General features: G+C 49.4%; 67 non-coding genes and 1 pseudogene across 67 annotated transcripts; all 68 read left to right on the forward strand.

Moving 5' to 3' along the window:
• The first annotated feature begins 175 nt into the window (after positions 1-175).
• On the forward strand, positions 176-294 carry LOC145081187 (5S ribosomal RNA). The gene has a single exon (XR_013695752.1). It is a non-coding gene; the product is annotated as a 5S ribosomal RNA (ribosomal RNA).
• Positions 295-509: 215 nt separating this feature from the next.
• On the forward strand, positions 510-628 carry LOC145081188 (5S ribosomal RNA). Its single transcript, XR_013695753.1, has one exon. It is a non-coding gene; the product is annotated as a 5S ribosomal RNA (ribosomal RNA).
• A 215-nt stretch (positions 629-843) lies between these two features.
• Positions 844-962, forward strand: LOC145083821 (5S ribosomal RNA). The gene has a single exon (XR_013698280.1). It is a non-coding gene; the product is annotated as a 5S ribosomal RNA (ribosomal RNA).
• Positions 963-1177: 215 nt separating this feature from the next.
• LOC145081189 (5S ribosomal RNA) lies at positions 1178-1296 on the forward strand. Its single transcript, XR_013695754.1, has one exon. It is a non-coding gene; the product is annotated as a 5S ribosomal RNA (ribosomal RNA).
• A 215-nt stretch (positions 1297-1511) lies between these two features.
• Positions 1512-1630, forward strand: LOC145081190 (5S ribosomal RNA). Its single transcript, XR_013695755.1, has one exon. It is a non-coding gene; the product is annotated as a 5S ribosomal RNA (ribosomal RNA).
• Positions 1631-1845: 215 nt separating this feature from the next.
• LOC145081191 (5S ribosomal RNA) lies at positions 1846-1964 on the forward strand. Its single transcript, XR_013695756.1, has one exon. It is a non-coding gene; the product is annotated as a 5S ribosomal RNA (ribosomal RNA).
• Positions 1965-2179: 215 nt separating this feature from the next.
• On the forward strand, positions 2180-2298 carry LOC145081192 (5S ribosomal RNA). The gene has a single exon (XR_013695757.1). It is a non-coding gene; the product is annotated as a 5S ribosomal RNA (ribosomal RNA).
• Positions 2299-2513: 215 nt separating this feature from the next.
• LOC145081193 (5S ribosomal RNA) lies at positions 2514-2632 on the forward strand. The gene has a single exon (XR_013695758.1). It is a non-coding gene; the product is annotated as a 5S ribosomal RNA (ribosomal RNA).
• Positions 2633-2847: 215 nt separating this feature from the next.
• LOC145081194 (5S ribosomal RNA) lies at positions 2848-2966 on the forward strand. The gene has a single exon (XR_013695759.1). It is a non-coding gene; the product is annotated as a 5S ribosomal RNA (ribosomal RNA).
• Positions 2967-3181: 215 nt separating this feature from the next.
• On the forward strand, positions 3182-3300 carry LOC145084291 (5S ribosomal RNA). Its single transcript, XR_013698736.1, has one exon. It is a non-coding gene; the product is annotated as a 5S ribosomal RNA (ribosomal RNA).
• Positions 3301-3515: 215 nt separating this feature from the next.
• LOC145081195 (5S ribosomal RNA) lies at positions 3516-3634 on the forward strand. The gene has a single exon (XR_013695760.1). It is a non-coding gene; the product is annotated as a 5S ribosomal RNA (ribosomal RNA).
• A 215-nt stretch (positions 3635-3849) lies between these two features.
• Positions 3850-3968, forward strand: LOC145081196 (5S ribosomal RNA). The gene has a single exon (XR_013695761.1). It is a non-coding gene; the product is annotated as a 5S ribosomal RNA (ribosomal RNA).
• Positions 3969-4183: 215 nt separating this feature from the next.
• On the forward strand, positions 4184-4302 carry LOC145081198 (5S ribosomal RNA). Its single transcript, XR_013695763.1, has one exon. It is a non-coding gene; the product is annotated as a 5S ribosomal RNA (ribosomal RNA).
• Positions 4303-4517: 215 nt separating this feature from the next.
• Positions 4518-4636, forward strand: LOC145081199 (5S ribosomal RNA). Its single transcript, XR_013695764.1, has one exon. It is a non-coding gene; the product is annotated as a 5S ribosomal RNA (ribosomal RNA).
• Positions 4637-4851: 215 nt separating this feature from the next.
• Positions 4852-4970, forward strand: LOC145081200 (5S ribosomal RNA). Its single transcript, XR_013695765.1, has one exon. It is a non-coding gene; the product is annotated as a 5S ribosomal RNA (ribosomal RNA).
• Positions 4971-5185: 215 nt separating this feature from the next.
• LOC145081201 (5S ribosomal RNA) lies at positions 5186-5304 on the forward strand. Its single transcript, XR_013695766.1, has one exon. It is a non-coding gene; the product is annotated as a 5S ribosomal RNA (ribosomal RNA).
• A 216-nt stretch (positions 5305-5520) lies between these two features.
• Positions 5521-5639, forward strand: LOC145081202 (5S ribosomal RNA). The gene has a single exon (XR_013695767.1). It is a non-coding gene; the product is annotated as a 5S ribosomal RNA (ribosomal RNA).
• A 215-nt stretch (positions 5640-5854) lies between these two features.
• Positions 5855-5973, forward strand: LOC145083649 (5S ribosomal RNA). Its single transcript, XR_013698117.1, has one exon. It is a non-coding gene; the product is annotated as a 5S ribosomal RNA (ribosomal RNA).
• A 215-nt stretch (positions 5974-6188) lies between these two features.
• LOC145081203 (5S ribosomal RNA) lies at positions 6189-6307 on the forward strand. The gene has a single exon (XR_013695768.1). It is a non-coding gene; the product is annotated as a 5S ribosomal RNA (ribosomal RNA).
• Positions 6308-6522: 215 nt separating this feature from the next.
• Positions 6523-6641, forward strand: LOC145081204 (5S ribosomal RNA). The gene has a single exon (XR_013695769.1). It is a non-coding gene; the product is annotated as a 5S ribosomal RNA (ribosomal RNA).
• A 215-nt stretch (positions 6642-6856) lies between these two features.
• On the forward strand, positions 6857-6975 carry LOC145081205 (5S ribosomal RNA). Its single transcript, XR_013695770.1, has one exon. It is a non-coding gene; the product is annotated as a 5S ribosomal RNA (ribosomal RNA).
• A 215-nt stretch (positions 6976-7190) lies between these two features.
• Positions 7191-7309, forward strand: LOC145081206 (5S ribosomal RNA). The gene has a single exon (XR_013695771.1). It is a non-coding gene; the product is annotated as a 5S ribosomal RNA (ribosomal RNA).
• Positions 7310-7524: 215 nt separating this feature from the next.
• LOC145085596 (5S ribosomal RNA) lies at positions 7525-7644 on the forward strand. The gene has a single exon (XR_013699990.1). It is a non-coding gene; the product is annotated as a 5S ribosomal RNA (ribosomal RNA).
• A 213-nt stretch (positions 7645-7857) lies between these two features.
• On the forward strand, positions 7858-7976 carry LOC145081207 (5S ribosomal RNA). The gene has a single exon (XR_013695772.1). It is a non-coding gene; the product is annotated as a 5S ribosomal RNA (ribosomal RNA).
• A 215-nt stretch (positions 7977-8191) lies between these two features.
• Positions 8192-8310, forward strand: LOC145084292 (5S ribosomal RNA). Its single transcript, XR_013698737.1, has one exon. It is a non-coding gene; the product is annotated as a 5S ribosomal RNA (ribosomal RNA).
• A 215-nt stretch (positions 8311-8525) lies between these two features.
• On the forward strand, positions 8526-8644 carry LOC145081209 (5S ribosomal RNA). The gene has a single exon (XR_013695774.1). It is a non-coding gene; the product is annotated as a 5S ribosomal RNA (ribosomal RNA).
• Positions 8645-8859: 215 nt separating this feature from the next.
• On the forward strand, positions 8860-8978 carry LOC145081210 (5S ribosomal RNA). The gene has a single exon (XR_013695775.1). It is a non-coding gene; the product is annotated as a 5S ribosomal RNA (ribosomal RNA).
• Positions 8979-9193: 215 nt separating this feature from the next.
• LOC145081212 (5S ribosomal RNA) lies at positions 9194-9312 on the forward strand. The gene has a single exon (XR_013695776.1). It is a non-coding gene; the product is annotated as a 5S ribosomal RNA (ribosomal RNA).
• A 215-nt stretch (positions 9313-9527) lies between these two features.
• On the forward strand, positions 9528-9646 carry LOC145081213 (5S ribosomal RNA). Its single transcript, XR_013695777.1, has one exon. It is a non-coding gene; the product is annotated as a 5S ribosomal RNA (ribosomal RNA).
• Positions 9647-9861: 215 nt separating this feature from the next.
• Positions 9862-9980, forward strand: LOC145081214 (5S ribosomal RNA). Its single transcript, XR_013695778.1, has one exon. It is a non-coding gene; the product is annotated as a 5S ribosomal RNA (ribosomal RNA).
• Positions 9981-10196: 216 nt separating this feature from the next.
• Positions 10197-10315, forward strand: LOC145084673 (5S ribosomal RNA). Its single transcript, XR_013699108.1, has one exon. It is a non-coding gene; the product is annotated as a 5S ribosomal RNA (ribosomal RNA).
• A 215-nt stretch (positions 10316-10530) lies between these two features.
• On the forward strand, positions 10531-10649 carry LOC145081215 (5S ribosomal RNA). The gene has a single exon (XR_013695779.1). It is a non-coding gene; the product is annotated as a 5S ribosomal RNA (ribosomal RNA).
• A 215-nt stretch (positions 10650-10864) lies between these two features.
• On the forward strand, positions 10865-10983 carry LOC145081216 (5S ribosomal RNA). Its single transcript, XR_013695780.1, has one exon. It is a non-coding gene; the product is annotated as a 5S ribosomal RNA (ribosomal RNA).
• A 215-nt stretch (positions 10984-11198) lies between these two features.
• LOC145082820 (5S ribosomal RNA) lies at positions 11199-11317 on the forward strand. Its single transcript, XR_013697323.1, has one exon. It is a non-coding gene; the product is annotated as a 5S ribosomal RNA (ribosomal RNA).
• A 215-nt stretch (positions 11318-11532) lies between these two features.
• On the forward strand, positions 11533-11651 carry LOC145081217 (5S ribosomal RNA). The gene has a single exon (XR_013695782.1). It is a non-coding gene; the product is annotated as a 5S ribosomal RNA (ribosomal RNA).
• Positions 11652-11866: 215 nt separating this feature from the next.
• LOC145081218 (5S ribosomal RNA) lies at positions 11867-11985 on the forward strand. The gene has a single exon (XR_013695783.1). It is a non-coding gene; the product is annotated as a 5S ribosomal RNA (ribosomal RNA).
• A 215-nt stretch (positions 11986-12200) lies between these two features.
• LOC145081219 (5S ribosomal RNA) lies at positions 12201-12319 on the forward strand. The gene has a single exon (XR_013695784.1). It is a non-coding gene; the product is annotated as a 5S ribosomal RNA (ribosomal RNA).
• A 215-nt stretch (positions 12320-12534) lies between these two features.
• Positions 12535-12653, forward strand: LOC145081221 (5S ribosomal RNA). The gene has a single exon (XR_013695786.1). It is a non-coding gene; the product is annotated as a 5S ribosomal RNA (ribosomal RNA).
• Positions 12654-12869: 216 nt separating this feature from the next.
• Positions 12870-12988, forward strand: LOC145084674 (5S ribosomal RNA). Its single transcript, XR_013699109.1, has one exon. It is a non-coding gene; the product is annotated as a 5S ribosomal RNA (ribosomal RNA).
• Positions 12989-13203: 215 nt separating this feature from the next.
• Positions 13204-13322, forward strand: LOC145081223 (5S ribosomal RNA). Its single transcript, XR_013695787.1, has one exon. It is a non-coding gene; the product is annotated as a 5S ribosomal RNA (ribosomal RNA).
• Positions 13323-13537: 215 nt separating this feature from the next.
• LOC145081224 (5S ribosomal RNA) lies at positions 13538-13656 on the forward strand. Its single transcript, XR_013695788.1, has one exon. It is a non-coding gene; the product is annotated as a 5S ribosomal RNA (ribosomal RNA).
• A 215-nt stretch (positions 13657-13871) lies between these two features.
• On the forward strand, positions 13872-13990 carry LOC145082821 (5S ribosomal RNA). The gene has a single exon (XR_013697324.1). It is a non-coding gene; the product is annotated as a 5S ribosomal RNA (ribosomal RNA).
• A 215-nt stretch (positions 13991-14205) lies between these two features.
• On the forward strand, positions 14206-14324 carry LOC145081225 (5S ribosomal RNA). The gene has a single exon (XR_013695789.1). It is a non-coding gene; the product is annotated as a 5S ribosomal RNA (ribosomal RNA).
• Positions 14325-14539: 215 nt separating this feature from the next.
• Positions 14540-14658, forward strand: LOC145081226 (5S ribosomal RNA). Its single transcript, XR_013695790.1, has one exon. It is a non-coding gene; the product is annotated as a 5S ribosomal RNA (ribosomal RNA).
• A 215-nt stretch (positions 14659-14873) lies between these two features.
• LOC145083822 (5S ribosomal RNA) lies at positions 14874-14992 on the forward strand. Its single transcript, XR_013698281.1, has one exon. It is a non-coding gene; the product is annotated as a 5S ribosomal RNA (ribosomal RNA).
• Positions 14993-15212: 220 nt separating this feature from the next.
• LOC145081227 (5S ribosomal RNA) lies at positions 15213-15331 on the forward strand. The gene has a single exon (XR_013695791.1). It is a non-coding gene; the product is annotated as a 5S ribosomal RNA (ribosomal RNA).
• A 215-nt stretch (positions 15332-15546) lies between these two features.
• Positions 15547-15675, forward strand: LOC145073028 (5S ribosomal RNA; annotated as a pseudogene).
• A 215-nt stretch (positions 15676-15890) lies between these two features.
• Positions 15891-16009, forward strand: LOC145081228 (5S ribosomal RNA). Its single transcript, XR_013695792.1, has one exon. It is a non-coding gene; the product is annotated as a 5S ribosomal RNA (ribosomal RNA).
• A 215-nt stretch (positions 16010-16224) lies between these two features.
• LOC145081229 (5S ribosomal RNA) lies at positions 16225-16343 on the forward strand. Its single transcript, XR_013695793.1, has one exon. It is a non-coding gene; the product is annotated as a 5S ribosomal RNA (ribosomal RNA).
• Positions 16344-16558: 215 nt separating this feature from the next.
• LOC145083823 (5S ribosomal RNA) lies at positions 16559-16677 on the forward strand. The gene has a single exon (XR_013698282.1). It is a non-coding gene; the product is annotated as a 5S ribosomal RNA (ribosomal RNA).
• Positions 16678-16896: 219 nt separating this feature from the next.
• LOC145083656 (5S ribosomal RNA) lies at positions 16897-17015 on the forward strand. The gene has a single exon (XR_013698123.1). It is a non-coding gene; the product is annotated as a 5S ribosomal RNA (ribosomal RNA).
• A 215-nt stretch (positions 17016-17230) lies between these two features.
• LOC145084293 (5S ribosomal RNA) lies at positions 17231-17349 on the forward strand. The gene has a single exon (XR_013698738.1). It is a non-coding gene; the product is annotated as a 5S ribosomal RNA (ribosomal RNA).
• Positions 17350-17564: 215 nt separating this feature from the next.
• LOC145083824 (5S ribosomal RNA) lies at positions 17565-17683 on the forward strand. Its single transcript, XR_013698283.1, has one exon. It is a non-coding gene; the product is annotated as a 5S ribosomal RNA (ribosomal RNA).
• Positions 17684-17902: 219 nt separating this feature from the next.
• LOC145081230 (5S ribosomal RNA) lies at positions 17903-18021 on the forward strand. Its single transcript, XR_013695794.1, has one exon. It is a non-coding gene; the product is annotated as a 5S ribosomal RNA (ribosomal RNA).
• Positions 18022-18236: 215 nt separating this feature from the next.
• Positions 18237-18355, forward strand: LOC145084294 (5S ribosomal RNA). The gene has a single exon (XR_013698739.1). It is a non-coding gene; the product is annotated as a 5S ribosomal RNA (ribosomal RNA).
• A 215-nt stretch (positions 18356-18570) lies between these two features.
• Positions 18571-18689, forward strand: LOC145081231 (5S ribosomal RNA). Its single transcript, XR_013695795.1, has one exon. It is a non-coding gene; the product is annotated as a 5S ribosomal RNA (ribosomal RNA).
• A 215-nt stretch (positions 18690-18904) lies between these two features.
• Positions 18905-19023, forward strand: LOC145081233 (5S ribosomal RNA). The gene has a single exon (XR_013695797.1). It is a non-coding gene; the product is annotated as a 5S ribosomal RNA (ribosomal RNA).
• Positions 19024-19238: 215 nt separating this feature from the next.
• LOC145083825 (5S ribosomal RNA) lies at positions 19239-19357 on the forward strand. The gene has a single exon (XR_013698284.1). It is a non-coding gene; the product is annotated as a 5S ribosomal RNA (ribosomal RNA).
• A 218-nt stretch (positions 19358-19575) lies between these two features.
• Positions 19576-19694, forward strand: LOC145083657 (5S ribosomal RNA). Its single transcript, XR_013698124.1, has one exon. It is a non-coding gene; the product is annotated as a 5S ribosomal RNA (ribosomal RNA).
• Positions 19695-19909: 215 nt separating this feature from the next.
• LOC145084295 (5S ribosomal RNA) lies at positions 19910-20028 on the forward strand. The gene has a single exon (XR_013698740.1). It is a non-coding gene; the product is annotated as a 5S ribosomal RNA (ribosomal RNA).
• A 215-nt stretch (positions 20029-20243) lies between these two features.
• Positions 20244-20362, forward strand: LOC145083827 (5S ribosomal RNA). Its single transcript, XR_013698286.1, has one exon. It is a non-coding gene; the product is annotated as a 5S ribosomal RNA (ribosomal RNA).
• A 218-nt stretch (positions 20363-20580) lies between these two features.
• LOC145081234 (5S ribosomal RNA) lies at positions 20581-20699 on the forward strand. Its single transcript, XR_013695798.1, has one exon. It is a non-coding gene; the product is annotated as a 5S ribosomal RNA (ribosomal RNA).
• Positions 20700-20914: 215 nt separating this feature from the next.
• On the forward strand, positions 20915-21033 carry LOC145081235 (5S ribosomal RNA). The gene has a single exon (XR_013695799.1). It is a non-coding gene; the product is annotated as a 5S ribosomal RNA (ribosomal RNA).
• A 215-nt stretch (positions 21034-21248) lies between these two features.
• On the forward strand, positions 21249-21367 carry LOC145081236 (5S ribosomal RNA). The gene has a single exon (XR_013695800.1). It is a non-coding gene; the product is annotated as a 5S ribosomal RNA (ribosomal RNA).
• Positions 21368-21582: 215 nt separating this feature from the next.
• Positions 21583-21701, forward strand: LOC145083828 (5S ribosomal RNA). The gene has a single exon (XR_013698287.1). It is a non-coding gene; the product is annotated as a 5S ribosomal RNA (ribosomal RNA).
• Positions 21702-21919: 218 nt separating this feature from the next.
• On the forward strand, positions 21920-22038 carry LOC145081237 (5S ribosomal RNA). The gene has a single exon (XR_013695801.1). It is a non-coding gene; the product is annotated as a 5S ribosomal RNA (ribosomal RNA).
• A 215-nt stretch (positions 22039-22253) lies between these two features.
• Positions 22254-22372, forward strand: LOC145081238 (5S ribosomal RNA). Its single transcript, XR_013695802.1, has one exon. It is a non-coding gene; the product is annotated as a 5S ribosomal RNA (ribosomal RNA).
• A 215-nt stretch (positions 22373-22587) lies between these two features.
• LOC145081239 (5S ribosomal RNA) lies at positions 22588-22706 on the forward strand. Its single transcript, XR_013695803.1, has one exon. It is a non-coding gene; the product is annotated as a 5S ribosomal RNA (ribosomal RNA).
• The last annotated feature ends 176 nt before the right edge of the window (positions 22707-22882 follow it).

Consider the following 22882-nt stretch of genomic DNA (forward strand, 5'->3'; position numbering starts at 1 on the left):
GTGCTTTTTTTTCCTTTCTTTCTTGCTATTTCTATGCTCGGGTGCCCTCCGGTTCATGGCTGATGGTTTTCGTATTTTTGGAACGGAGCCGATCCGTCACGTGGGTCCCACGCCCCGCGTACCAAAACAAAGGCGTCTTCTAACACATAAAAACAATAAACATGGATAGTATTTCGGGTGCGATCATACCAGCACTAATGCACCGGATCCCATCAGAACTCCGCAGTTAAGCGTGCTTGGGCGAGAGTAGTACTAGGATGGGTGACCCCCTGGGAAGTCCTCGTGTTGCACCCCCCTTTTTCGTTGTCCGTTTGCGTTTGTTTCTAGGTTTTACGTGCTTTTTTTTCCTTTCTTTCTTGCTATTTCTATGCTCGGGTGCCCTCCGGTTCATGGCTGATGGTTTTCGTATTTTTGGAACGGAGCCGATCCGTCACGTGGGTCCCACGCCCCGCGTACCAAAACAAAGGCGTCTTCTAACACATAAAAACAATAAACATGGATAGTATTTCGGGTGCGATCATACCAGCACTAATGCACCGGATCCCATCAGAACTCCGCAGTTAAGCGTGCTTGGGCGAGAGTAGTACTAGGATGGGTGACCCCCTGGGAAGTCCTCGTGTTGCACCCCCCTTTTTCGTTGTCCGTTTGCGTTTGTTTCTAGGTTTTACGTGCTTTTTTTTCCTTTCTTTCTTGCTATTTCTATGCTCGGGTGCCCTCCGGTTCATGGCTGATGGTTTTCGTATTTTTGGAACGGAGCCGATCCGTCACGTGGGTCCCACGCCCCGCGTACCAAAACAAAGGCGTCTTCTAACACATAAAAACAATAAACATGGATAGTATTTCGGGTGCGATCATACCAGCACTAATGCACCGGATCCCATCAGAACTCCGCAGTTAAGCGTGCTTGGGCGAGAGTAGTACTAGGATGGGTGACCCCCTGGGAAGTCCTCGTGTTGCCCCCCCCTTTTTCGTTGTCCGTTTGCGTTTGTTTCTAGGTTTTACGTGCTTTTTTTTCCTTTCTTTCTTGCTATTTCTATGCTCGGGTGCCCTCCGGTTCATGGCTGATGGTTTTCGTATTTTTGGAACGGAGCCGATCCGTCACGTGGGTCCCACGCCCCGCGTACCAAAACAAAGGCGTCTTCTAACACATAAAAACAATAAACATGGATAGTATTTCGGGTGCGATCATACCAGCACTAATGCACCGGATCCCATCAGAACTCCGCAGTTAAGCGTGCTTGGGCGAGAGTAGTACTAGGATGGGTGACCCCCTGGGAAGTCCTCGTGTTGCACCCCCCTTTTTCGTTGTCCGTTTGCGTTTGTTTCTAGGTTTTACGTGCTTTTTTTTCCTTTCTTTCTTGCTATTTCTATGCTCGGGTGCCCTCCGGTTCATGGCTGATGGTTTTCGTATTTTTGGAACGGAGCCGATCCGTCACGTGGGTCCCACGCCCCGCGTACCAAAACAAAGGCGTCTTCTAACACATAAAAACAATAAACATGGATAGTATTTCGGGTGCGATCATACCAGCACTAATGCACCGGATCCCATCAGAACTCCGCAGTTAAGCGTGCTTGGGCGAGAGTAGTACTAGGATGGGTGACCCCCTGGGAAGTCCTCGTGTTGCACCCCCCTTTTTCGTTGTCCGTTTGCGTTTGTTTCTAGGTTTTACGTGCTTTTTTTTCCTTTCTTTCTTGCTATTTCTATGCTCGGGTGCCCTCCGGTTCATGGCTGATGGTTTTCGTATTTTTGGAACGGAGCCGATCCGTCACGTGGGTCCCACGCCCCGCGTACCAAAACAAAGGCGTCTTCTAACACATAAAAACAATAAACATGGATAGTATTTCGGGTGCGATCATACCAGCACTAATGCACCGGATCCCATCAGAACTCCGCAGTTAAGCGTGCTTGGGCGAGAGTAGTACTAGGATGGGTGACCCCCTGGGAAGTCCTCGTGTTGCACCCCCCTTTTTCGTTGTCCGTTTGCGTTTGTTTCTAGGTTTTACGTGCTTTTTTTTCCTTTCTTTCTTGCTATTTCTATGCTCGGGTGCCCTCCGGTTCATGGCTGATGGTTTTCGTATTTTTGGAACGGAGCCGATCCGTCACGTGGGTCCCACGCCCCGCGTACCAAAACAAAGGCGTCTTCTAACACATAAAAACAATAAACATGGATAGTATTTCGGGTGCGATCATACCAGCACTAATGCACCGGATCCCATCAGAACTCCGCAGTTAAGCGTGCTTGGGCGAGAGTAGTACTAGGATGGGTGACCCCCTGGGAAGTCCTCGTGTTGCACCCCCCTTTTTCGTTGTCCGTTTGCGTTTGTTTCTAGGTTTTACGTGCTTTTTTTTCCTTTCTTTCTTGCTATTTCTATGCTCGGGTGCCCTCCGGTTCATGGCTGATGGTTTTCGTATTTTTGGAACGGAGCCGATCCGTCACGTGGGTCCCACGCCCCGCGTACCAAAACAAAGGCGTCTTCTAACACATAAAAACAATAAACATGGATAGTATTTTGGGTGCGATCATACCAGCACTAATGCACCGGATCCCATCAGAACTCCGCAGTTAAGCGTGCTTGGGCGAGAGTAGTACTAGGATGGGTGACCCCCTGGGAAGTCCTCGTGTTGCACCCCCCTTTTTCGTTGTCCGTTTGCGTTTGTTTCTAGGTTTTACGTGCTTTTTTTTCCTTTCTTTCTTGCTATTTCTATGCTCGGGTGCCCTCCGGTTCATGGCTGATGGTTTTCGTATTTTTGGAACGGAGCCGATCCGTCACGTGGGTCCCACGCCCCGCGTACCAAAACAAAGGCGTCTTCTAACACATAAAAACAATAAACATGGATAGTGTTTCGGGTGCGATCATACCAGCACTAATGCACCGGATCCCATCAGAACTCCGCAGTTAAGCGTGCTTGGGCGAGAGTAGTACTAGGATGGGTGACCCCCTGGGAAGTCCTCGTGTTGCACCCCCCTTTTTCGTTGTCCGTTTGCGTTTGTTTCTAGGTTTTACGTGCTTTTTTTTCCTTTCTTTCTTGCTATTTCTATGCTCGGGTGCCCTCCGGTTCATGGCTGATGGTTTTCGTATTTTTGGAACGGAGCCGATCCGTCACGTGGGTCCCACGCCCCGCGTACCAAAACAAAGGCGTCTTTTAACACATAAAAACAATAAACATGGATAGTATTTCGGGCGCGATCATACCAGCACTAATGCACCGGATCCCATCAGAACTCCGCAGTTAAGCGTGCTTGGGCGAGAGTAGTACTAGGATGGGTGACCCCCTGGGAAGTCCTCGTGTTGCACCCCCCTTTTTCGTTGTCCGTTTGCGTTTGTTTCTAGGTTTTACGTGCTTTTTTTTCCTTTCTTTCTTGCTATTTCTATGCTCGGGTGCCCTCCGGTTCATGGCTGATGGTTTTCGTATTTTTGGAACGGAGCCGATCCGTCACGTGGGTCCCACGCCCCGCGTACCAAAACAAAGGCGTCTTCTAACACATAAAAACAATAAACATGGATAGTATTTCGGGTGCGATCATACCAGCACTAATGCACCGGATCCCATCAGAACTCCGCAGTTAAGCGTGCTTGGGCGAGAGTAGTACTAGGATGGGTGACCCCCTGGGAAGTCCTCGTGTTGCACCCCCCTTTTTCGTTGTCCGTTTGCGTTTGTTTCTAGGTTTTACGTGCTTTTTTTTCCTTTCTTTCTTGCTATTTCTATGCTCGGGTACCCTCCGGTTCATGGCTGATGGTTTTCGTATTTTTGGAACGGAGCCGATCCGTCACGTGGGTCCCACGCCCCGCGTACCAAAACAAAGGCGTCTTCTAACACATAAAAACAATAAACATGGATAGTATTTCGGGTGCGATCATACCAGCACTAATGCACCGGATCCCATCAGAACTCCGCAGTTAAGCGTGCTTGGGCGAGAGTAGTACTAGGATGGGTGACCCCCTGGGAAGTCCTCGTGTTGCACCCCCCTTTTTCGTTGTCCGTTTGCGTTTGTTTCTAGGTTTTACGTGCTTTTTTTTCCTTTCTTTCTTGCTATTTCTATGCTCGGGTGCCCTCCGGTTCATGGCTGATGGTTTTCGTATTTTTGGAACGGAGCCGATCCGTCACGTGGGTCCCACGCCCCGCGTACCAAAACAAAGGCGTCTTCTAACACATAAAAACAATAAACATGGATAGTATTTCGGGTGCGATCATACCAGCACTAATGCACCGGATCCCATCAGAACTCCGCAGTTAAGCGTGCTTGGGCGAGAGTAGTACTAGGATGGGTGACCCCCTGGGAAGTCCTCGTGTTGCACCCCCCTTTTTCGTTGTCCGTTTGCGTTTGTTTCTAGGTTTTACGTGCTTTTTTTTCCTTTCTTTCTTGCTATTTCTATGCTCGGGTGCCCTCCGGTTCATGGCTGATGGTTTTCGTATTTTTGGAACGGAGCCGATCCGTCACGTGGGTCCCACGCCCCGCGTACCAAAACAAAGGCGTCTTCTAACACATAAAAACAATAAACATGGATAGTATTTCGGGTGCGATCATACCAGCACTAATGCACCGGATCCCATCAGAACTCCGCAGTTAAGCGTGCTTGGGCGAGAGTAGTACTAGGATGGGTGACCCCCTGGGAAGTCCTCGTGTTGCACCCCCCTTTTTCGTTGTCCGTTTGCGTTTGTTTCTAGGTTTTACGTGCTTTTTTTTCTTTTCTTTCTTGCTATTTCTATGCTCGGGTGCCCTCCGGTTCATGGCTGATGGTTTTCGTATTTTTGGAACGGAGCCGATCCGTCACGTGGGTCCCACGCCCCGCGTACCAAAACAAAGGCGTCTTCTAACACATAAAAACAATAAACATGGATAGTATTTCGGGTGCGATCATACCAGCACTAATGCACCGGATCCCATCAGAACTCCGCAGTTAAGCGTGCTTGGGCGAGAGTAGTACTAGGATGGGTGACCCCCTGGGAAGTCCTCGTGTTGCACCCCCCTTTTTCGTTGTCCGTTTGCGTTTGTTTCTAGGTTTTACGTGCTTTTTTTTCCTTTCTTTCTTGCTATTTCTATGCTCGGGTGCCCTCCGGTTCATGGCTGATGGTTTTCGTATTTTTGGAACGGAGTCGATCCGTCACGTGGGTCCCACGCCCCGCGTACCAAAACAAAGGCGTCTTCTAACACATAAAAACAATAAACATGGATAGTATTTCGGGTGCGATCATACCAGCACTAATGCACCGGATCCCATCAGAACTCCGCAGTTAAGCGTGCTTGGGCGAGAGTAGTACTAGGATGGGTGACCCCCTGGGAAGTCCTCGTGTTGCACCCCCCTTTTTCGTTGTCCGTTTGCGTTTGTTTCTAGGTTTTACGTGCTTTTTTTTTCCTTTCTTTCTTGCTATTTCTATGCTCGGGTGCCCTCCGGTTCATGGCTGATGGTTTTCGTATTTTTGGAACGGAGCCGATCCGTCACGTGGGTCCCACGCCCCGCGTACCAAAACAAAGGCGTCTTCTAACACATAAAAACAATAAACATGGATAGTATTTCGGGTGCGATCATACCAGCACTAATGCACCGGATCCCATCAGAACTCCGCAGTTAAGCGTGCTTGGGCGAGAGTAGTACTAGGATGGGTGACCCCCTGGGAAGTCCTCGTGTTGCACCCCCCTTTTTCGTTGTCCGTTTGCGTTTGTTTCTAGGTTTTACGTGCTTTTTTTTCCTTTCTTTCTTGCTATTTCTATGCTCGGGTGCCCTCCGGTTCATGGCTGATGGTTTTCGTATTTTTGGAACGGAGCCGATCCGTCACGTGGGTCCCACGCCCCGCGTACCAAAACAAAGGCGTCTTCTAACACATAAAAACAATAAACATGGATAGTATTTCGGTTGCGATCATACCAGCACTAATGCACCGGATCCCATCAGAACTCCGCAGTTAAGCGTGCTTGGGCGAGAGTAGTACTAGGATGGGTGACCCCCTGGGAAGTCCTCGTGTTGCACCCCCCTTTTTCGTTGTCCGTTTGCGTTTGTTTCTAGGTTTTACGTGCTTTTTTTTCCTTTCTTTCTTGCTATTTCTATGCTCGGGTGCCCTCCGGTTCATGGCTGATGGTTTTCGTATTTTTGGAACGGAGCCGATCCGTCACGTGGGTCCCACGCCCCGCGTACCAAAACAAAGGCGTCTTCTAACACATAAAAACAATAAACATGGATAGTATTTCGGGTGCGATCATACCAGCACTAATGCACCGGATCCCATCAGAACTCCGCAGTTAAGCGTGCTTGGGCGAGAGTAGTACTAGGATGGGTGACCCCCTGGGAAGTCCTCGTGTTGCACCCCCCTTTTTCGTTGTCCGTTTGCGTTTGTTTCTAGGTTTTACGTGCTTTTTTTTCCTTTCTTTCTTGCTATTTCTATGCTCGGGTGCCCTCCGGTTCATGGCTGATGGTTTTCGTATTTTTGGAACGGAGCCGATCCGTCACGTGGGTCCCACGCCCCGCGTACCAAAACAAAGGCGTCTTCTAACACATAAAAACAATAAACATGGATAGTATTTCGGGTGCGATCATACCAGCACTAATGCACCGGATCCCATCAGAACTCCGCAGTTAAGCGTGCTTGGGCGAGAGTAGTACTAGGATGGGTGACCCCCTGGGAAGTCCTCGTGTTGCACCCCCCTTTTTCGTTGTCCGTTTGCGTTTGTTTCTAGGTTTTACGTGCTTTTTTTTCCTTTCTTTCTTGCTATTTCTATGCTCGGGTGCCCTCCGGTTCATGGCTGATGGTTTTCGTATTTTTGGAACGGAGTCGATCCGTCACGTGGGTCCCACGCCCCGCGTACCAAAACAAAGGCGTCTTCTAACACATAAAAACAATAAACATGGATAGTATTTCGGGTGCGATCATACCAGCACTAATGCACCGGATCCCATCAGAACTCCGCAGTTAAGCGTGCTTGGGCGAGAGTAGTACTAGGATGGGTGACCCCCTGGGAAGTCCTCGTGTTGCACCCCCCTTTTTCGTTGTCCGTTTGCGTTTGTTTCTAGGTTTTACGTGCTTTTTTTTCCTTTCTTTCTTGCTATTTCTATGCTCGGGTGCCCTCCGGTTCATGGCTGATGGTTTTCGTATTTTTGGAACGGAGCCGATCCGTCACGTGGGTCCCACGCCCCGCGTACCAAAACAAAGGCGTCTTCTAACACATAAAAACAATAAACATGGATAGTATTTCGGGTGCGATCATACCAGCACTAATGCACCGGATCCCATCAGAACTCCGCAGTTAAGCGTGCTTGGGCGAGAGTAGTACTAGGATGGGTGACCCCCTGGGAAGTCCTCGTGTTGCACCCCCCTTTTTCGTTGTCCGTTTGCGTTTGTTTCTAGGTTTTACGTGCTTTTTTTTCCTTTCTTTCTTGCTATTTCTATGCTCGGGTGCCCTCCGGTTCATGGCTGATGGTTTTCGTATTTTTGGAACGGAGCCGATCCGTCACGTGGGTCCCACGCCCCGCGTACCAAAACAAAGGCGTCTTCTAACACATAAAAACAATAAACATGGATAGTATTTCGGGCGCGATCATACCAGCACTAATGCACCGGATCCCATCAGAACTCCGCAGTTAAGCGTGCTTGGGCGAGAGTAGTACTAGGATGGGTGACCCCCTGGGAAGTCCTCGTGTTCACCCCCCTTTTTCGTTGTCCGTTTGCGTTTGTTTCTAGGTTTTACGTGCTTTTTTTTCCTTTCTTTCTTGCTATTTCTATGCTCGGGTGCCCTCCGGTTCATGGCTGATGGTTTTCGTATTTTTGGAACGGAGCCGATCCGTCACGTGGGTCCCACGCCCCGCGTACCAAAACAAAGGCGTCTTCTAACACATAAAAACAATAAACATGGATAGTATTTCGGGTGCGATCATACCAGCACTAATGCACCGGATCCCATCAGAACTCCGCAGTTAAGCGTGCTTGGGCGAGAGTAGTACTAGGATGGGTGACCCCCTGGGAAGTCCTCGTGTTGCACCCCCCTTTTTCGTTGTCCGTTTGCGTTTGTTTCTAGGTTTTACGTGCTTTTTTTTCCTTTCTTTCTTGCTATTTCTATGCTCGGGTGCCCTCCGGTTCATGGCTGATGGTTTTCGTATTTTTGGAACGGAGCCGATCCGTCACGTGGGTCCCACGCCCCGCGTACCAAAACAAAGGCGTCTTCTAACACATAAAAACAATAAACATGGATAGTATTTCGGGCGCGATCATACCAGCACTAATGCACCGGATCCCATCAGAACTCCGCAGTTAAGCGTGCTTGGGCGAGAGTAGTACTAGGATGGGTGACCCCCTGGGAAGTCCTCGTGTTGCACCCCCCTTTTTCGTTGTCCGTTTGCGTTTGTTTCTAGGTTTTACGTGCTTTTTTTTCCTTTCTTTCTTGCTATTTCTATGCTCGGGTGCCCTCCGGTTCATGGCTGATGGTTTTCGTATTTTTGGAACGGAGCCGATCCGTCACGTGGGTCCCACGCCCCGCGTACCAAAACAAAGGCGTCTTCTAACACATAAAAACAATAAACATGGATAGTATTTCGGGTGCGATCATACCAGCACTAATGCACCGGATCCCATCAGAACTCCGCAGTTAAGCGTGCTTGGGCGAGAGTAGTACTAGGATGGGTGACCCCCTGGGAAGTCCTCGTGTTGCACCCCCCTTTTTCGTTGTCCGTTTGCGTTTGTTTCTAGGTTTTACGTGCTTTTTTTTCCTTTCTTTCTTGCTATTTCTATGCTCGGGTGCCCTCCGGTTCATGGCTGATGGTTTTCGTATTTTTGGAACGGAGTCGATCCGTCACGTGGGTCCCACGCCCCGCGTACCAAAACAAAGGCGTCTTCTAACACATAAAAACAATAAACATGGATAGTATTTCGGGTGCGATCATACCAGCACTAATGCACCGGATCCCATCAGAACTCCGCAGTTAAGCGTGCTTGGGCGAGAGTAGTACTAGGATGGGTGACCCCCTGGGAAGTCCTCGTGTTGCACCCCCCTTTTTCGTTGTCCGTTTGCGTTTGTTTCTAGGTTTTACGTGCTTTTTTTTCCTTTCTTTCTTGCTATTTCTATGCTCGGGTGCCCTCCGGTTCATGGCTGATGGTTTTCGTATTTTTGGAACGGAGCCGATCCGTCACGTGGGTCCCACGCCCCGCGTACCAAAACAAAGGCGTCTTCTAACACATAAAAACAATAAACATGGATAGTATTTCGGGTGCGATCATACCAGCACTAATGCACCGGATCCCATCAGAACTCCGCAGTTAAGCGTGCTTGGGCGAGAGTAGTACTAGGATGGGTGACCCCCTGGGAAGTCCTCGTGTTGCACCCCCCTTTTTCGTTGTCCGTTTGCGTTTGTTTCTAGGTTTTACGTGCTTTTTTTTCCTTTCTTTCTTGCTATTTCTATGCTCGGGTGCCCTCCGGTTCATGGCTGATGGTTTTCGTATTTTTGGAACGGAGCCGATCCGTCACGTGGGTCCCACGCCCCGCGTACCAAAACAAAGGCGTCTTCTAACACATAAAAACAATAAACATGGATAGTATTTCGGGTGCGATCATACCAGCACTAATGCACCGGATCCCATCAGAACTCCGCAGTTAAGCGTGCTTGGGCGAGAGTAGTACTAGGATGGGTGACCCCCTGGGAAGTCCTCGTGTTGCACCCCCCTTTTTCGTTGTCCGTTTGCGTTTGTTTCTAGGTTTTACGTGCTTTTTTTTCCTTTCTTTCTTGCTATTTCTATGCTCGGGTGCCCTCCGGTTCATGGTTGATGGTTTTCGTATTTTTGGAACGGAGCCGATCCGTCACGTGGGTCCCACGCCCCGCGTACCAAAACAAAGGCGTCTTCTAACACATAAAAACAATAAACATGGATAGTATTTCGGGTGCGATCATACCAGCACTAATGCACCGGATCCCATCAGAACTCCGCAGTTAAGCGTGCTTGGGCGAGAGTAGTACTAGGATGGGTGACCCCCTGGGAAGTCCTCGTGTTGCACCCCCCTTTTTCGTTGTCCGTTTGTGTTTGTTTCTAGGTTTTACGTGCTTTTTTTTTCCTTTCTTTCTTGCTATTTCTATGCTCGGGTGCCCTCCGGTTCATGGCTGATGGTTTTCGTATTTTTGGAACGGAGCCGATCCGTCACGTGGGTCCCACGCCCCGCGTACCAAAACAAAGGCGTCTTCTAACACATAAAAACAATAAACATGGATAGTATTTTGGGCGCGATCATACCAGCACTAAGGCACCGGATCCCATCAGAACTCCGCAGTTAAGCGTGCTTGGGCGAGAGTAGTACTAGGATGGGTGACCCCCTGGGAAGTCCTCGTGTTGCACCCCCCTTTTTCGTTGTCCGTTTGCGTTTGTTTCTAGGTTTTACGTGCTTTTTTTTCCTTTCTTTCTTGCTATTTCTATGCTCGGGTGCCCTCCGGTTCATGGCTGATGGTTTTCGTATTTTTGGAACGGAGCCGATCCGTCACGTGGGTCCCACGCCCCGCGTACCAAAACAAAGGCGTCTTCTAACACATAAAAACAATAAACATGGATAGTATTTCGGGTGCGATCATACCAGCACTAATGCACCGGATCCCATCAGAACTCCGCAGTTAAGCGTGCTTGGGCGAGAGTAGTACTAGGATGGGTGACCCCCTGGGAAGTCCTCGTGTTGCACCCCCCTTTTTCGTTGTCCGTTTGCGTTTGTTTCTAGGTTTTACGTGCTTTTTTTTCCTTTCTTTCTTGCTATTTCTATGCTCGGGTGCCCTCCGGTTCATGGCTGATGGTTTTCGTATTTTTGGAACGGAGCCGATCCGTCACGTGGGTCCCACGCCCCGCGTACCAAAACAAAGGCGTCTTCTAACACATAAAAACAATAAACATGGATAGTATTTCGGGTGCGATCATACCAGCACTAATGCACCGGATCCCATCAGAACTCCGCAGTTAAGCGTGCTTGGGCGAGAGTAGTACTAGGATGGGTGACCCCCTGGGAAGTCCTCGTGTTGCACCCCCCTTTTTCGTTGTCCGTTTGCGTTTGTTTCTAGGTTTTACGTGCTTTTTTTTCCTTTCTTTCTTGCTATTTCTATGCTCGGGTGCCCTCCGGTTCATGGCTGATGGTTTTCGTATTTTTGGAACGGAGTCGATCCGTCACGTGGGTCCCACGCCCCGCGTACCAAAACAAAGGCGTCTTCTAACACATAAAAACAATAAACATGGATAGTATTTCGGGTGCGATCATACCAGCACTAATACACCGGATCCCATCAGAACTCCGCAGTTAAGCGTGCTTGGGCGAGAGTAGTACTAGGATGGGTGACCCCCTGGGAAGTCCTCGTGTTGCACCCCCCTTTTTCGTTGTCCGTTTGCGTTTGTTTCTAGGTTTTACGTGCTTTTTTTTCCTTTCTTTCTTGCTATTTCTATGCTCGGGTGCCCTCCGGTTCATGGCTGATGGTTTTCGTATTTTTGGAACGGAGCCGATCCGTCACGTGGGTCCCACGCCCCGCGTACCAAAACAAAGGCGTCTTCTAACACATAAAAACAATAAACATGGATAGTATTTCGGGTGCGATCATACCAGCACTAATGCACCGGATCCCATCAGAACTCCGCAGTTAAGCGTGCTTGGGCGAGAGTAGTACTAGGATGGGTGACCCCCTGGGAAGTCCTCGTGTTGCACCCCCCTTTTTCGTTGTCCGTTTGCGTTTGTTTCTAGGTTTTACGTGCTTTTTTTTCCTTTCTTTCTTGCTATTTCTATGCTCGGGTGCCCTCCGGTTCATGGCTGATGGTTTTCGTATTTTTGGAACGGAGCCGATCCGTCACGTGGGTCCCACGCCCCGCGTACCAAAACAAAGGCGTCTTCTAACACATAAAAACAATAAACATGGATAGTATTTCGGGTGCGATCATACCAGCACTAATGCACCGGATCCCATCAGAACTCCGCAGTTAAGCGTGCTTGGGCGAGAGTAGTACTAGGATGGGTGACCCCCTGGGAAGTCCTCGTGTTGCACCCCCCTTTTTCGTTGTCCGTTTGCGTTTGTTTCTAGGTTTTACGTGCTTTTTTTTCCTTTCTTTCTTGCTATTTCTATGCTCGGGTGCCCTCCGGTTCATGGCTGATGGTTTTCGTATTTTTGGAACGGAGCCGATCCGTCACGTGGGTCCCACGCCCCGCGTACCAAAACAAAGGCGTCTTCTAACACATAAAAACAATAAACATGGATAGTATTTCGGGTGCGATCATACCAGCACTAATGCACCGGATCCCATCAGAACTCCGCAGTTAAGCGTGCTTGGGCGAGAGTAGTACTAGGATGGGTGACCCCCTGGGAAGTCCTCGTGTTGCACCCCCCTTTTTCGTTGTCCGTTTGCGTTTGTTTCTAGGTTTTACGTGCTTTTTTTTCCTTTCTTTCTTGCTATTTCTATGCTCGGGTGCCCTCCGGTTCATGGTTGATGGTTTTCGTATTTTTGGAACGGAGCCGATCCGTCACGTGGGTCCCACGCCCCGCGTACCAAAACAAAGGCGTCTTCTAACACATAAAAACAATAAACATGGATAGTATTTCGGGTGCGATCATACCAGCACTAATGCACCGGATCCCATCAGAACTCCGCAGTTAAGCGTGCTTGGGCGAGAGTAGTACTAGGATGGGTGACCCCCTGGGAAGTCCTCGTGTTGCACCCCCCTTTTTCGTTGTCCGTTTGTGTTTGTTTCTAGGTTTTACGTGCTTTTTTTTTCCTTTCTTTCTTGCTATTTCTATGCTCGGGTGCCCTCCGGTTCATGGCTGATGGTTTTCGTATTTTTGGAACGGAGCCGATCCGTCACGTGGGTCCCACGCCCCGCGTACCAAAACAAAGGCGTCTTCTAACACATAAAAACAATAAACATGGATAGTATTTTGGGCGCGATCATACCAGCACTAAGGCACCGGATCCCATCAGAACTCCGCAGTTAAGCGTGCTTGGGCGAGAGTAGTACTAGGATGGGTGACCCCCTGGGAAGTCCTCGTGTTGCACCCCCCTTTTTCGTTGTCCGTTTGCGTTTGTTTCTAGGTTTTACGTGCTTTTTTTTCCTTTCTTTCTTGCTATTTCTATGCTCGGGTGCCCTCCGGTTCATGGCTGATGGTTTTCGTATTTTTGGAACGGAGCCGATCCGTCACGTGGGTCCCACGCCCCGCGTACCAAAACAAAGGCGTCTTCTAACACATAAAAACAATAAACATGGATAGTATTTCGGGTGCGATCATACCAGCACTAATGCACCGGATCCCATCAGAACTCCGCAGTTAAGCGTGCTTGGGCGAGAGTAGTACTAGGATGGGTGACCCCCTGGGAAGTCCTCGTGTTGCACCCCCCTTTTTCGTTGTCCGTTTGCGTTTGTTTCTAGGTTTTACGTGCTTTTTTTTCCTTTCTTTCTTGCTATTTCTATGCTCGGGTGCCCTCCGGTTCATGGCTGATGGTTTTCGTATTTTTGGAACGGAGCCGATCCGTCACGTGGGTCCCACGCCCCGCGTACCAAAACAAAGGCGTCTTCTAACACATAAAAACAATAAACATGGATAGTATTTCGGGTGCGATCATACCAGCACTAATGCACCGGATCCCATCAGAACTCCGCAGTTAAGCGTGCTTGGGCGAGAGTAGTACTAGGATGGGTGACCCCCTGGGAAGTCCTCGTGTTGCACCCCCCTTTTTCGTTGTCCGTTTGCGTTTGTTTCTAGGTTTTACGTGCTTTTTTTTCCTTTCTTTCTTGCTATTTCTATGCTCGGGTGCCCTCCGGTTCATGGCTGATGGTTTTCGTATTTTTGGAACGGAGTCGATCCGTCACGTGGGTCCCACGCCCCGCGTACCAAAACAAAGGCGTCTTCTAACACATAAAAACAATAAACATGGATAGTATTTCGGGTGCGATCATACCAGCACTAATACACCGGATCCCATCAGAACTCCGCAGTTAAGCGTGCTTGGGCGAGAGTAGTACTAGGATGGGTGACCCCCTGGGAAGTCCTCGTGTTGCACCCCCCTTTTTCGTTGTCCGTTTGCGTTTGTTTCTAGGTTTTACGTGCTTTTTTTTCCTTTCTTTCTTGCTATTTCTATGCTCGGGTGCCCTCCGGTTCATGGCTGATGGTTTTCGTATTTTTGGAACGGAGCCGATCCGTCACGTGGGTCCCACGCCCCGCGTACCAAAACAAAGGCGTCTTCTAACACATAAAAACAATAAACATGGATAGTATTTCGGGTGCGATCATACCAGCACTAATGCACCGGATCCCATCAGAACTCCGCAGTTAAGCGTGCTTGGGCGAGAGTAGTACTAGGATGGGTGACCCCCTGGGAAGTCCTCGTGTTGCACCCCCCTTTTTCGTTGTCCGTTTGCGTTTGTTTCTAGGTTTTACGTGCTTTTTTTTCCTTTCTTTCTTGCTATTTCTATGCTCGGGTGCCCTCCGGTTCATGGCTGATGGTTTTCGTATTTTTGGAACGGAGCCGATCCGTCACGTGGGTCCCACGCCCCGCGTACCAAAACAAAGGCGTCTTCTAACACATAAAAACAATAAACATGGATAGTATTTCGGGTGCGATCATACCAGCACTAATGCACCGGATCCCATCAGAACTCCGCAGTTAAGCGTGCTTGGGCGAGAGTAGTACTAGGATGGGTGACCCCCTGGGAAGTCCTCGTGTTGCACCCCCCTTTTTCGTTGTCCGTTTGCGTTTGTTTCTAGGTTTTACGTGCTTTTTTTTCCTTTCTTTCTTGCTATTTCTATGCTCGGGTGCCCTCCGGTTCATGGCTGATGGTTTTCGTATTTTTGGAACGGAGCCGATCCGTCACGTGGGTCCCACGCCCCGCGTACCAAAACAAAGGCGTCTTCTAACACATAAAAACAATAAACATGGATAGTATTTCGGGTGCGATCATACCAGCACTAATGCACCGGATCCCATCAGAACTCCGCAGTTAAGCGTGCTTGGGCGAGAGTAGTACTAGGATGGGTGACCCCCTGGGAAGTCCTCGTGTTGCCCCCCCCCCCCCTTTTTCGTTGTCCGTTTGCGTTTGTTTCTAGGTTTTACGTGCTTTTTTTTCCTTTCTTTCTTGCTATTTCTATGCTCGGGTGCCCTCCGGTTCATGGCTGATGGTTTTCGTATTTTTGGAACGGAGCCGATCCGTCACGTGGGTCCCACGCCCCGCGTACCAAAACAAAGGCGTCTTCTAACACATAAAAACAATAAACATGGATAGTATTTCGGGTGCGATCATACCAGCACTAATGCACCGGATCCCATCAGAACTCCGCAGTTAAGCGTGCTTGGGCGAGAGTAGTACTAGGATGGGTGACCCCCTGGGAAGTCCTCGTGTTGCACCCCCCTTTTTCGTTGTCCGTTTGCGTTTGTTTCTAGGTTTTACGTGCTTTTTTTTCCTTTCTTTCTTGCTATTTCTATGCTCGGGTGCCCTCCGGTTCATGGCTGATGGTTTTCGTATTTTTGGAACGGAGCCGATCCGTCACGTGGGTCCCACGCCCCGCGTACCAAAACAAAGGCGTCTTCTAACACATAAAAACAATAAACATGGATAGTATTTCGGGCGCGATCATACCAGCACTAATGCACCGGATCCCATCGGATCCCATCAGAACTCCGCAGTTAAGCGTGCTTGGGCGAGAGTAGTACTAGGATGGGTGACCCCCTGGGAAGTCCTCGTGTTGCACCCCCCTTTTTCGTTGTCCGTTTGCGTTTGTTTCTAGGTTTTACGTGCTTTTTTTTCCTTTCTTTCTTGCTATTTCTATGCTCGGGTGCCCTCCGGTTCATGGCTGATGGTTTTCGTATTTTTGGAACGGAGCCGATCCGTCACGTGGGTCCCACGCCCCGCGTACCAAAACAAAGGCGTCTTCTAACACATAAAAACAATAAACATGGATAGTATTTCGGGTGCGATCATACCAGCACTAATGCACCGGATCCCATCAGAACTCCGCAGTTAAGCGTGCTTGGGCGAGAGTAGTACTAGGATGGGTGACCCCCTGGGAAGTCCTCGTGTTGCACCCCCCTTTTTCGTTGTCCGTTTGCGTTTGTTTCTAGGTTTTACGTGCTTTTTTTTCCTTTCTTTCTTGCTATTTCTATGCTCGGGTGCCCTCCGGTTCATGGCTGATGGTTTTCGTATTTTTGGAACGGAGCCGATCCGTCACGTGGGTCCCACGCCCCGCGTACCAAAACAAAGGCGTCTTCTAACACATAAAAACAATAAACATGGATAGTATTTCGGGTGCGATCATACCAGCACTAATGCACCGGATCCCATCAGAACTCCGCAGTTAAGCGTGCTTGGGCGAGAGTAGTACTAGGATGGGTGACCCCCTGGGAAGTCCTCGTGTTGCACCCCCCTTTTTCGTTGTCCGTTTGCGTTTGTTTCTAGGTTTTACGTGCTTTTTTTTCCTTTCTTTCTTGCTATTTCTATGCTCGGGTGCCCTCCGGTTCATGGCTGATGGTTTTCGTATTTTTGGAACGGAGCCGATCCGTCACGTGGGTCCCACGCCCCGCGTACCAAAACAAAGGCGTCTTCTAACACATAAAAACAATAAACATGGATAGTATTTCGGGTGCGATCATACCAGCACTAATGCACCGGATCCCATCAGAACTCCGCAGTTAAGCGTGCTTGGGCGAGAGTAGTACTAGGATGGGTGACCCCCTGGGAAGTCCTCGTGTTGCCCCCCCCCCCCTTTTTCGTTGTCCGTTTGCGTTTGTTTCTAGGTTTTACGTGCTTTTTTTTCCTTTCTTTCTTGCTATTTCTATGCTCGGGTGCCCTCCGGTTCATGGCTGATGGTTTTCGTATTTTTGGAACGGAGCCGATCCGTCACGTGGGTCCCACGCCCCGCGTACCAAAACAAAGGCGTCTTCTAACACATAAAAACAATAAACATGGATAGTATTTCAGGTGCGATCATACCAGCACTAATGCACCGGATCCCATCAGAACTCCGCAGTTAAGCGTGCTTGGGCGAGAGTAGTACTAGGATGGGTGACCCCCTGGGAAGTCCTCGTGTTGCACCCCCCTTTTTCGTTGTCCGTTTGCGTTTGTTTCTAGGTTTTACGTGCTTTTTTTTCCTTTCTTTCTTGCTATTTCTATGCTCGGGTGCCCTCCGGTTCATGGCTGATGGTTTTCGTATTTTTGGAACGGAGCCGATCCGTCACGTGGGTCCCACGCCCCGCGTACCAAAACAAAGGCGTCTTCTAACACATAAAAACAATAAACATGGATAGTATTTCGGGCGCGATCATACCAGCACTAATGCACCGGATCCCATCAGAACTCCGCAGTTAAGCGTGCTTGGGCGAGAGTAGTACTAGGATGGGTGACCCCCTGGGAAGTCCTCGTGTTGCACCCCCCTTTTTCGTTGTCCGTTTGCGTTTGTTTCTAGGTTTTACGTGCTTTTTTTTCCTTTCTTTCTTGCTATTTCTATGCTCGGGTGCCCTCCGGTTCATGGCTGATGGTTTTCGTATTTTTGGAACGGAGCCGATCCGTCACGTGGGTCCCACGCCCCGCGTACCAAAACAAAGGCGTCTTCTAACACATAAAAACAATAAACATGGATAGTATTTCGGGTGCGATCATACCAGCACTAATGCACCGGATCCCATCAGAACTCCGCAGTTAAGCGTGCTTGGGCGAGAGTAGTACTAGGATGGGTGACCCCCTGGGAAGTCCTCGTGTTGCCCCCCCCCCCCTTTTTCGTTGTCCGTTTGCGTTTGTTTCTAGGTTTTACGTGCTTTTTTTTCCTTTCTTTCTTGCTATTTCTATGCTCGGGTGCCCTCCGGTTCATGGCTGATGGTTTTCGTATTTTTGGAACGGAGCCGATCCGTCACGTGGGTCCCACGCCCCGCGTACCAAAACAAAGGCGTCTTCTAACACATAAAAACAATAAACATGGATAGTATTTCGGGTGCGATCATACCAGCACTAATGCACCGGATCCCATCAGAACTCCGCAGTTAAGCGTGCTTGGGCGAGAGTAGTACTAGGATGGGTGACCCCCTGGGAAGTCCTCGTGTTGCACCCCCCTTTTTCGTTGTCCGTTTGCGTTTGTTTCTAGGTTTTACGTGCTTTTTTTTCCTTTCTTTCTTGCTATTTCTATGCTCGGGTGCCCTCCGGTTCATGGCTGATGGTTTTCGTATTTTTGGAACGGAGCCGATCCGTCACGTGGGTCCCACGCCCCGCGTACCAAAACAAAGGCGTCTTCTAACACATAAAAACAATAAACATGGATAGTATTTCGGGCGCGATCATACCAGCACTAATGCACCGGATCCCATCAGAACTCCGCAGTTAAGCGTGCTTGGGCGAGAGTAGTACTAGGATGGGTGACCCCCTGGGAAGTCCTCGTGTTGCACCCCCCTTTTTCGTTGTCCGTTTGCGTTTGTTTCTAGGTTTTACGTGCTTTTTTTTCCTTTCTTTCTTGCTATTTCTATGCTCGGGTGCCCTCCGGTTCATGGCTGATGGTTTTCGTATTTTTGGAACGGAGCCGATCCGTCACGTGGGTCCCACGCCCCGCGTACCAAAACAAAGGCGTCTTCTAACACATAAAAACAATAAACATGGATAGTATTTCGGGTGCGATCATACCAGCACTAATGCACCGGATCCCATCAGAACTCCGCAGTTAAGCGTGCTTGGGCGAGAGTAGTACTAGGATGGGTGACCCCCTGGGAAGTCCTCGTGTTGCACCCCCCTTTTTCGTTGTCCGTTTGCGTTTGTTTCTAGGTTTTACGTGCTTTTTTTTCCTTTCTTTCTTGCTATTTCTATGCTCGGGTGCCCTCCGGTTCATGGCTGATGGTTTTCGTATTTTTGGAACGGAGCCGATCCGTCACGTGGGTCCCACGCCCCGCGTACCAAAACAAAGGCGTCTTCTAACACATAAAAACAATAAACATGGATAGTATTTCGGGTGCGATCATACCAGCACTAATGCACCGGATCCCATCAGAACTCCGCAGTTAAGCGTGCTTGGGCGAGAGTAGTACTAGGATGGGTGACCCCCTGGGAAGTCCTCGTGTTGCACCCCCCTTTTTCGTTGTCCGTTTGCGTTTGTTTCTAGGTTTTACGTGCTTTTTTTTCCTTTCTTTCTTGCTATTTCTATGCTCGGGTGCCCTCCGGTTCATGGCTGATGGTTTTCGTATTTTTGGAACGGAGCCGATCCGTCACGTGGGTCCCACGCCCCGCGTACCAAAACAAAGGCGTCTTCTAACACATAAAAACAATAAACATGGATAGTATTTCGGGTGCGATCATACCAGCACTAATGCACCGGATCCCATCAGAACTCCGCAGTTAAGCGTGCTTGGGCGAGAGTAGTACTAGGATGGGTGACCCCCTGGGAAGTCCTCGTGTTGCCCCCCCCCCCTTTTTCGTTGTCCGTTTGCGTTTGTTTCTAGGTTTTACGTGCTTTTTTTTCCTTTCTTTCTTGCTATTTCTATGCTCGGGTGCCCTCCGGTTCATGGCTGATGGTTTTCGTATTTTTGGAACGGAGCCGATCCGTCACGTGGGTCCCACGCCCCGCGTACCAAAACAAAGGCGTCTTCTAACACATAAAAACAATAAACATGGATAGTATTTCAGGTGCGATCATACCAGCACTAATGCACCGGATCCCATCAGAACTCCGCAGTTAAGCGTGCTTGGGCGAGAGTAGTACTAGGATGGGTGACCCCCTGGGAAGTCCTCGTGTTGCACCCCCCTTTTTCGTTGTCCGTTTGCGTTTGTTTCTAGGTTTTACGTGCTTTTTTTTCCTTTCTTTCTTGCTATTTCTATGCTCGGGTGCCCTCCGGTTCATGGCTGATGGTTTTCGTATTTTTGGAACGGAGCCGATCCGTCACGTGGGTCCCACGCCCCGCGTACCAAAACAAAGGCGTCTTCTAACACATAAAAACAATAAACATGGATAGTATTTCGGGCGCGATCATACCAGCACTAATGCACCGGATCCCATCAGAACTCCGCAGTTAAGCGTGCTTGGGCGAGAGTAGTACTAGGATGGGTGACCCCCTGGGAAGTCCTCGTGTTGCACCCCCCTTTTTCGTTGTCCGTTTGCGTTTGTTTCTAGGTTTTACGTGCTTTTTTTTCCTTTCTTTCTTGCTATTTCTATGCTCGGGTGCCCTCCGGTTCATGGCTGATGGTTTTCGTATTTTTGGAACGGAGCCGATCCGTCACGTGGGTCCCACGCCCCGCGTACCAAAACAAAGGCGTCTTCTAACACATAAAAACAATAAACATGGATAGTATTTCGGGTGCGATCATACCAGCACTAATGCACCGGATCCCATCAGAACTCCGCAGTTAAGCGTGCTTGGGCGAGAGTAGTACTAGGATGGGTGACCCCCTGGGAAGTCCTCGTGTTGCCCCCCCCCCCTTTTTCGTTGTCCGTTTGCGTTTGTTTCTAGGTTTTACGTGCTTTTTTTTCCTTTCTTTCTTGCTATTTCTATGCTCGGGTGCCCTCCGGTTCATGGCTGATGGTTTTCGTATTTTTGGAACGGAGCCGATCCGTCACGTGGGTCCCACGCCCCGCGTACCAAAACAAAGGCGTCTTCTAACACATAAAAACAATAAACATGGATAGTATTTCGGGTGCGATCATACCAGCACTAATGCACCGGATCCCATCAGAACTCCGCAGTTAAGCGTGCTTGGGCGAGAGTAGTACTAGGATGGGTGACCCCCTGGGAAGTCCTCGTGTTGCACCCCCCTTTTTCGTTGTCCGTTTGCGTTTGTTTCTAGGTTTTACGTGCTTTTTTTTCCTTTCTTTCTTGCTATTTCTATGCTCGGGTGCCCTCCGGTTCATGGCTGATGGTTTTCGTATTTTTGGAACGGAGTCGATCCGTCACGTGGGTCCCACGCCCCGCGTACCAAAACAAAGGCGTCTTCTAACACATAAAAACAATAAACATGGATAGTATTTCGGGTGCGATCATACCAGCACTAATGCACCGGATCCCATCAGAACTCCGCAGTTAAGCGTGCTTGGGCGAGAGTAGTACTAGGATGGGTGACCCCCTGGGAAGTCCTCGTGTTGCACCCCCCTTTTTCGTTGTCCGTTTGCGTTTGTTTCTAGGTTTTACGTGCTTTTTTTTCCTTTCTTTCTTGCTATTTCTATGCTCGGGTGCCCTCCGGTTCATGGCTGATGGTTTTCGTATTTTTGGAACGGAGCCGATCCGTCACGTGGGTCCCACGCCCCGCGTACCAAAACAAAGGCGTCTTCTAACACATAAAAACAATAAACATGGATAGTATTTCGGGTGCGATCATACCAGCACTAATGCACCGGATCCCATCAGAACTCCGCAGTTAAGCGTGCTTGGGCGAGAGTAGTACTAGGATGGGTGACCCCCTGGGAAGTCCTCGTGTTGCACCCCCCTTTTTCGTTGTCCGTTTGCGTTTGTTTCTAGGTTTTACGTGCTTTTTTTTCCTTTCTTTCTTGCTATTTCTATGCTCGGGTGCCCTCCGGTTCATGGCTGATGGTTTTCGTATTTTTGGAACGGAGCCGATCCGTCACGTGGGTCCCACGCCCCGCGTACCAAAACAAAGGCGTCTTCTAACACATAAAAACAATAAACATGGATAGTATTTCGGGTGCGATCATACCAGCACTAATGCACCGGATCCCATCAGAACTCCGCAGTTAAGCGTGCTTGGGCGAGAGTAGTACTAGGATGGGTGACCCCCTGGGAAGTCCTCGTGTTGCCCCCCCCCCCTTTTTCGTTGTCCGTTTGCGTTTGTTTCTAGGTTTTACGTGCTTTTTTTTCCTTTCTTTCTTGCTATTTCTATGCTCGGGTGCCCTCCGGTTCATGGCTGATGGTTTTCGTATTTTTGGAACGGAGCCGATCCGTCACGTGGGTCCCACGCCCCGCGTACCAAAACAAAGGCGTCTTCTAACACATAAAAACAATAAACATGGATAGTATTTCGGGTGCGATCATACCAGCACTAATGCACCGGATCCCATCAGAACTCCGCAGTTAAGCGTGCTTGGGCGAGAGTAGTACTAGGATGGGTGACCCCCTGGGAAGTCCTCGTGTTGCACCCCCCTTTTTCGTTGTCCGTTTGCGTTTGTTTCTAGGTTTTACGTGCTTTTTTTTCCTTTCTTTCTTGCTATTTCTATGCTCGGGTGCCCTCCGGTTCATGGCTGATGGTTTTCGTATTTTTGGAACGGAGCCGATCCGTCACGTGGGTCCCACGCCCCGCGTACCAAAACAAAGGCGTCTTCTAACACATAAAAACAATAAACATGGATAGTATTTCGGGTGCGATCATACCAGCACTAATGCACCGGATCCCATCAGAACTCCGCAGTTAAGCGTGCTTGGGCGAGAGTAGTACTAGGATGGGTGACCCCCTGGGAAGTCCTCGTGTTGCACCCCCCTTTTTCGTTGTCCGTTTGCGTTTGTTTCTAGGTTTTACGTGCTTTTTTTTCCTTTCTTTCTTGCTATTTCTATGCTCGGGTGCCCTCCGGTTCATGGCTGATGGTTTTCGTATTTTTGGAACGGAGCCGATCCGTCACGTGGGTCCCACGCCCCGCGTACCAAAACAAAGGCGTCTTCTAACACATAAAAACAATAAACATGGATAGTATTTCGGGTGCGATCATACCAGCACTAATGCACCGGATCCCATCAGAACTCCGCAGTTAAGCGTGCTTGGGCGAGAGTAGTACTAGGATGGGTGACCCCCTGGGAAGTCCTCGTGTTGCACCCCCCTTTTTCGTTGTCCGTTTGCGTTTGTTTCTAGGTTTTACGTGCTTTTTTTTCCTTTCTTTCTTGCTATTTCTATGCTCGGGTGCCCTCCGGTTCATGGCTGATGGTTTTCGTATTTTTGGAACGGAGCCGATCCGTCACGTGGGTCCCACGCCCCGCGTACCAAAACAAAGGCGT

This window comes from Lactuca serriola, chromosome 1 (genome assembly GCF_051521515.1).
Source record: "Lactuca serriola cultivar US96UC23 chromosome 1, Lser_US96UC23_V15, whole genome shotgun sequence".
Taxonomy (NCBI): Eukaryota; Viridiplantae; Streptophyta; class Magnoliopsida; order Asterales; family Asteraceae; genus Lactuca; species Lactuca serriola.